Source organism: Aquarana catesbeiana, linkage group LG01 (assembly GCF_042186555.1).
Source record: "Aquarana catesbeiana isolate 2022-GZ linkage group LG01, ASM4218655v1, whole genome shotgun sequence".
NCBI lineage: Eukaryota > Metazoa > Chordata > Amphibia > Anura > Ranidae > Aquarana > Aquarana catesbeiana.
The window spans coordinates 231,448,066-231,455,656 of record NC_133324.1 but is presented as its reverse complement, the minus strand read 5'-3'; positions in this window follow the sequence as shown (position 1 = coordinate 231,455,656).

The following is a 7,591-nucleotide window of genomic DNA, read 5'->3' as shown; positions in this document are numbered from 1 at the left end:
GAGCGCTTCCCAGAGGGGGGTTAACTCTTGCGGGGAGGAGCCGAGACAGCCGCCGAGGGACCCCAGAAGACGAGGATTGGGGCCACTCTGTGCAAAACGAACTGCACAGTGGAGGTAAGTATGATATATTTGGTATTCTTGAAAAAAAAAAAAAATTAAACCTTTACAACCCCTTTAATGGATAGAATCCATTGAAGTGAAAAACCATGAGACTTTACAACCCCTTTAAGATAAAAAAAACCTCCTGCCTTTACAACCACTTTAATGTGTGTTGCAGCATAAAAAAAGATTAAAATTGCTATGCATATTGTAACTTTGCTTTGACCTGGGAGAAGTTGCTTCTATGCTGTCACAACAAATAAATGGGGAGTCAAATTATGACCTGTAAAGGCAGGAACTCTATTAATTGTCCTAAAGCAATTAAGAAATAACCATGCTTAAATTACAATAATTTCATCAATTTGGTTGCTGCTTTATAGATAACTAGATGTAGACATTTAAACCTAACCATTCTTTACACAAGGATAGGTTTGCTCAGAGCATATATACGGTATGAAATAATCCGCAAAAGCTTAAAGAACAGCAGGTTACATTATTTTCTCAGATCCAAGCGCCAGCTGAATAGGAAAAGCCACAAACTAAATTGTTCTTCTAAGCACTGATGTCATCTGAGCAGGATAAAATAAACTCTTTGAACTGCTTAATTTAGAAACTTGCACACAGGGATGCCCTAAATTATCTTACTATGAGGTAGCACATAACAATAAAAACTCATATGCTTGTGGATAAGCTTTCAGCTTTTTGCTAATGAGCTATAAGCTGGGTACAAATGTCACAATCAATTAATCTGTAAAACTCTCAACATGATGCTCCCAGCCAGGTTGGTTGGAGGTGATTTATTGTGAATATAAAATAACTGGTTTATTTTGGGCTTTAGTCACAAAGTGTACCTATCAAGACATATTAATATGGGAAGCACAGTATGTAATAACCAATATGACTGCACCAAGCGCATATATTATTTGTTTTGTAAAACATTAGCACCTGTTGATTATCTACACTAAATTGATTGTAATCATATTTGTATCAGTGAAACGTTGTTTTATCCATGCAGGGCAAAGCAACATGGTACCCCCTCCTGCTGGTTATACATAGCTTACCTTCATTCCTCAGCTGCTCCATTCAATCGTGAGGGAAAAAAGAAGCCAAGTGAAAGCTCTAAATTGACCTTAATGCTGGACTATGTTCTCTCTCTCACATTACAGTGTTGATGCTTGGTGATTGACCATTCCGGCACGCAGTAGTACATTGTGGGAGAAAGAGGATTACATTAAAAAAAATGTGATTATGTGCAGCTGGAGGGAAGAGGTAGATAGGTAAGCAAACAAACCTGTTTTGCCCTTTAAGTACTAATTAACTTAAAAAAAAAAAAAAGATACCCAAACAAACCCAAACTCCGTCTCGTCATCATGTGGTGGGATGTCAGGACACATTGGAAGTGAGATCGAGGGTACATGCTTCTTAAGTAGCTTGTATTCATTTCATTGCTAATACATCTAAATGCACTAGACATTGTGCACATGTAAATGTTAGTGCTTTTAAAGTTTTTTTTAAATACATTGAAAGTTTTATATGTTGCACTACGATGGTTCCTTTTATGTTCTTTTGAGTACTCAATCTCCCTTTTGAGAGGAGTGGAATTATGGAGAGCCGTGATCTTTTGAGTTGTCATCTTTAAGAGTCTATCTACATTACAACCTGTGGCCATTCCATATGTTGGTCCCAACATAGAAGGGCAAAGCGCTTATGACCTACGAGTTATATAGGTCTGTGGATGGAGGTGAGTTATTGGTGGAGGAGTCACATGGGTGTCTGCAACAAATTTATTTGTTTTTACTTTTAAAGAAGGTTGCACAGCGGGGACAGTTATAACATTTGCATGCACCAAGTTATAAGGAGACGATATGCAGATGTGAAGTTTTATATAGTTACATAATTAGATAGTAGGAGAGCTTGAAAAAAGTCCATCAAGCCCAACCTATGTGTGTGATTATATGTCAGTATTACATTGTAAATCCCTGTTTTGTTGCGGTCGTTCAGCTGCTTATCTAATAGTTTTTTTAAACTATCGATGCTCCCTTCCACCGCCTGTGGAAGGTAATTTCACATCCTTGCCGCTCTTACAGTAAAGAACCCTCTACACAGTTTAAGGTTAAACTTTTTTTCAACTAATTTTAGTGAGTGGCCACGTGTCTTATTAAACTCCCTTCCGCAAAAAAGTTTTATCCATATTGTGGGGTCACCAGTATGGTATTTGTAAATTGAAATCATATCCCCTCTCAAGCGTCTCTTCTCCAGAGAGAATAAGTTCAGTGCTCGCAACCTTTCTTCATAATTAATATGCTCCAGTCCCTTTATTAGCTTTGTTGCCCTTCTTTGTACTCACTCCATTTTCAGTACATCCTTCCTGAGGACCGGTGCCCAGAACTGGACAGCATACTCTAGGTACAGCCGGACCAGAGTCTTGTAGAGTTGAAGAATTATCGCTTTATCCCTGGGGTTAATCCCCTTATTAATGCATGCCAATATTCTGTTTGCTTTGTTAGCAGCAGCTTGGCATTGTATGCCATTGCTGAGCCTATCATCTACTAGGACCCCCATCCTAGATTCCACCAGAAGTTCACCCCCTAGTGAGTGGATTGCATTCATAGTTTTGCCACCCAAATGCATTATTTTACATTTTTCTACATTAAAGCTCATTTGCCATGTAGTTGCCCACCCCATTAATTTGTTCAGATCTTCTTGTAAGGTTTCCACATCCTGCGGAGAAGTTATTGTCCTCCTTAGCTTAGTGTCGTCCGCAAATACAGAGATTGTTTACCCCATCCTCCAGGTCGTTTATGAACAAATTAAACAGGATTGGTACCATCAACAGAACCCTGGGGGACCCCACTACCCACCCCTGACCATTCCGAGTACTCCCCATTTATCACCACCCTCTGAACCCCTTGTAGCCAGTTTTCAATCCATGTACTCACCCTATGGTCCATGCCAAAGGACCTTACTTTGTACAGTAAACGTTTATGGGGAACTGTGTCAAATGCTTTTGCAAAATCCAGATACACCACGTCTACGGGCCTTCCTTTATCTAGATGGCAGCTCAACTCCTCATAGAAGGTTAATAGATTGGTTTGGTAAGAACAATTCTTCATGAATCTATGCTGATTACTGGACTTATACTGGATTATATAGATTGATGTATTGAGATTTATGGTGTAATTGGTTTAATGCACACACATTATTAAGTATACACAGGGGGTTGCACCGTCCCTGTATATTGCATATATATTATGTTATTTTGCGTATATTGCATCATTGGATAAAAAAAGAGGTCCTACGCCCCAAATGGGAGGGGGGGTATTATTAATTAGGGGTTGTTTATTACAAATTCATAATTTTATAGTTTGTTTCTGGTAGCTCTCTACCCAGTGGCGGCCAATCCATTAGGGGCGCACAGGTGCCGCCCCCCACATCCATCCGTCCGGTCCCCTAATCTACATGTAGAGTGCCGAACGCATGGATTCCGATGGGGGGGAGGGTTTTTTTTAAGCACGTGATTTGAGCCAGAGGCGCAAATAGGCTTCAAAAAAGGGTGGGCTCGGGGCGCAGAGCATTGCGCTTCGAGCCCACCCTGTAGTTGTGTGAATAGCGAATGAATGTTCGCTATTCTCACACTGATCCTCCTCCCTATTGGCTGAAAGGACAGGCAATCCTATTGGATGCTTAGGAGGAGGAGACGCACAGCGCAATCATGCGTGATGCAGAGGAGGAGACGCCCACCTGCCACCCGTCGCCCATAGGAGTGTTGCCCGCCCACAACCCAAATGGGATAAGTGTGGGGCTGGATGACCGGCCGACTGACCACAAGACCCCCGGGAGGGTGCCGGTGACCTGATCGAGCGGGACGGGGGGGTTGGGTGTTTGCCGCCCCCACAAATATATTTAACAACATTAACATTACCAATAATTTCAGGAAACACTGAGCAGTCAGGATAACCCATCACTGTCACCTGGGTGTTTATCTCATTTGGCAAGGCAGCTTCTAGAAGTTTTTAGTAAAGATTGGAGAAAAACAATCTGGTGATTTGAGTGATGAGGCAGCTTAGCATTGCTACATACAGTATATGGATAATAGAGATTGTAGCTGTGCATCCTCTATAGCAAGTTTGGAAAGCTGAAGGGGACCAAGTTTATTCTGTGTAGTAATTAAAGTAATAGCACCTACTTGGTAGCATCAGTTACTAAGGATGTCAGTTGTCTGTCAGTAATACCAAAGTCTCTTTCCCAGGAAGACATAAACTGAATATTAGTGAAAGTACCCAAAGATGGTTTTACATACCTAATTTTGTAGAAAGAGTTGTTACTGCAGCAGAACTGGTGCCAGAGCTAGCTGATGGAGACCTCCCAGCAGAAGACCATGATCCCATTGACCAGATGGTTGACTGCTTTGAAGCTGTATTGCCAAGTAATACTGTTAGGGGACCTTAGCACACATCTCAACAGAAAGCAGTGGGAGAATCCCAAATATGCATTGGAACTGAAAGACTTTGCAGCATAAATACTCCAACAGGAATGAAGTGGGGTAGGATAGTCCAGCTTAAGGGATGCTACAAGAGGCCACACCTGATGAGGAAGAGGTAGCTGATTTGGGATCTGTGGCTAGGTGATAGGCCCTCCACTGCTGGACCCGAGTCAGAGCCTAGTAGTACGCAGCTACTCCAGAAAACCCAGCTATTGTTGAAAGCATGTTCCCAATTGTTATCAGATCACTGCAGTTCCAATGGTGTGGCTTACATCTGCCTATGACCTGGAATCACCTGTGTTACCAGAGCTACCCTGAAATTCACTGAACTTTTTACTTAAGTATCACTCTCTCTTGCTATAGAGTCTTATTGAAACCATGCTTTGCATTACCCTGAGTGAACCACAGAGACATTGCTGTGAAGCAAAGGTGTGCACACCCCAATCCAGGGGATCGATTTCTATTTTCCTCCTGCAGCAGCTAAAAGTAGGCTTCTGTTCCACTCCCTCCGGCCGGATTTCAGCTGCCATAGGAAGAAAATACAGGGGATTGGTACCAGTAAATGCTGCCCCTGCCGCCCTTCTTGTTCCTGTTCTTCTTGTTTCTGCTGCCCAGCCCCATGTGTGCTCTCCTGGTCCCCCCTTCCCCAAAGCTCTTCCGCCTTCCCCGCCTCTCCTCTCCTGCCGGATGCTGTGAGGGATCATTTCAGAGTAGAGAGTGGGGAAAGGGCCAGTAAATATGTAATTTGCCTGTCCCTTCCTTTTCTGAATGAACACAGGAGTGATAGCTACCAGCCACTCACTGTGTTCATGTATGACTGAAGCATTGTAAACTGTTGTGCGAATGAACAATAAGCCGTTTGTCACAAAGTGCTTCCCTTTCGTTCACTGTCCAGTGCAGCTTAGGCTGCAGAGAAAAGGGACTGGGGAATCTCTGTCCTCAGTTCCTGTTCTATATCAAAACTGAGACATCAGGGGTCTGATTAGAACCCTGGTATTTCACAAAGCCCCCAACAGGGCTCCTAAAAAAATGTGAAATAAATAATAGAAAATAATAATGTAAATATAATAAAAAGAACTAGATTGTAAAAAAATAAATTCATAAAAATAAAAAAAACTACTCACACCAGCCACTACTCTACTGACACTGTCCTCTGACCTAATGACATGTCCACTGCTCCACTGACACTGTTCACCCTTTTTGATTGATATATATATATATATATATATATATATATATATATATATATATATATATATATATATATATATATATATATATATATATATATATATATATTTATATATAGGTTGCGCACATCTATGCTGTGAGGAGTCTATGTTTTGCAGCTTTCATATTCTATTTTGCATTTGTCTCCAGTGCATGCAGAGCTGGTGCTAGACCATTTTGTCACAACAAAAAGAATACAATTTCAAAATTTTTAGAAACAGTAGAAAATACTATAACAGTTTGTAGCTTGGGTGACACGGCCCCGCTTTATATCACATGATATCCGTTATGTTTCTCTGGACACTGGACGTTTTTTCATGTGGTCCTTGTGGACTGGGGTCTAGCGGTGTGTCACAGTGGGATCAACGAAACCATGGTCTCTGCATGTCCTAAGTGTGGAGCCAAGACAATTGGCTCTCACATCCTGGGCCTGTTGTGGGGAGTGCCAGGTCTTCCTTTTTGAGGTGCTCCCAGTCAGACTACCTGGCACCCTAACAAGACACAGTGCACTATGGACCATTGCTGCTAAGGTCACCACCATGGCAGACATACTACAGGAGATGAGAAAAGAGGAAATGGGATGTACTAGTGTTTAGACTGCCAACATCCTAAACATACAGAACGTTTGAACACCTACACCATGGTGCAGGATTGGAGCAGCCCCCTTGTACTTTTTTAGGCAGAAAGGGTCATAGAAATAGTTTTATGGTAAAAGGCGATATAATGCCACTTTTATTAGTACAAAACATAAAAACATGTTTATGTATAGACATAGCCAACAAGGCAAGTAATATAAAACATACAGTACAAAATTAGAAAAAATGGTGGTACATCAAAATATATTTGTCAAACCCAACAAGAGGCAAGTATGCCCTGTGCTGCCAGAGATGAGCTGTGGTCAGTAAGTAGGGATTTATTTTGTATAGCCCAACATGTTTCGGAATGAACAATGTATATACCTTCATCAGGGAAGATTATGTCTGGGTGACTTTAATTCTCATTATCTGAAATGTAAAGATAGTCGCATGGTAATCACACTATAGCGCAATGTTAACATGGCGAGCAGTATAAGAGTATATATATATATATATATATATATATATATATATAAACCATTCTGACACTCACATGATTCACAATACAATAAACAAAGAACAAATACAGGAGATAAAATCAGTGGGGACTCCCAAGGTGACTGAAGCAGTCCGCAGGGCAGCAGGTGGGTGAGCGTGTATACCAGGATAAGCACACTGCAAACATCCACAAGAAATGCCTTGTAGGCTACATCAGCCAAAAGGGTGTCAATATCTAAAGCAAGAAAAGCAATTGGAGGAGCGTATTAACACATACTTCCTAAACGTAATCGTCAGCAAACAAAATCTTATCACCCCATTATAGAAATACATTACCTTTCAATACACCAATGCAGACGAACACACCACGGCAGCAATGCTCAATCAGAGACATGCTTGTCAGATGTGTCTGCTTATATAGGGAGTGTTCCTCAGGCAGAGCCAATAAGCCACAGGGAGGAGGTGCTGGTACCCTGACATCAAAGGCGCTGCCACCAGGGCGACTCAGGACAGAGACAGGGCGGGATGACATCACGTGTCAGGGCGTCACTGGTGCAAAGAGTTCCCCAGCAGCGTCATATGATGGGTATGGGTAGGAGCTCCTCCCCGCAAAAAGGCAGTGGGGACAGCAGGAAGTGTAAACCTCCATTGCCGGTTACGGGCCACAGGCGGGTGGCGCCTACCCACTGGGTGGTGTAAACAGAAG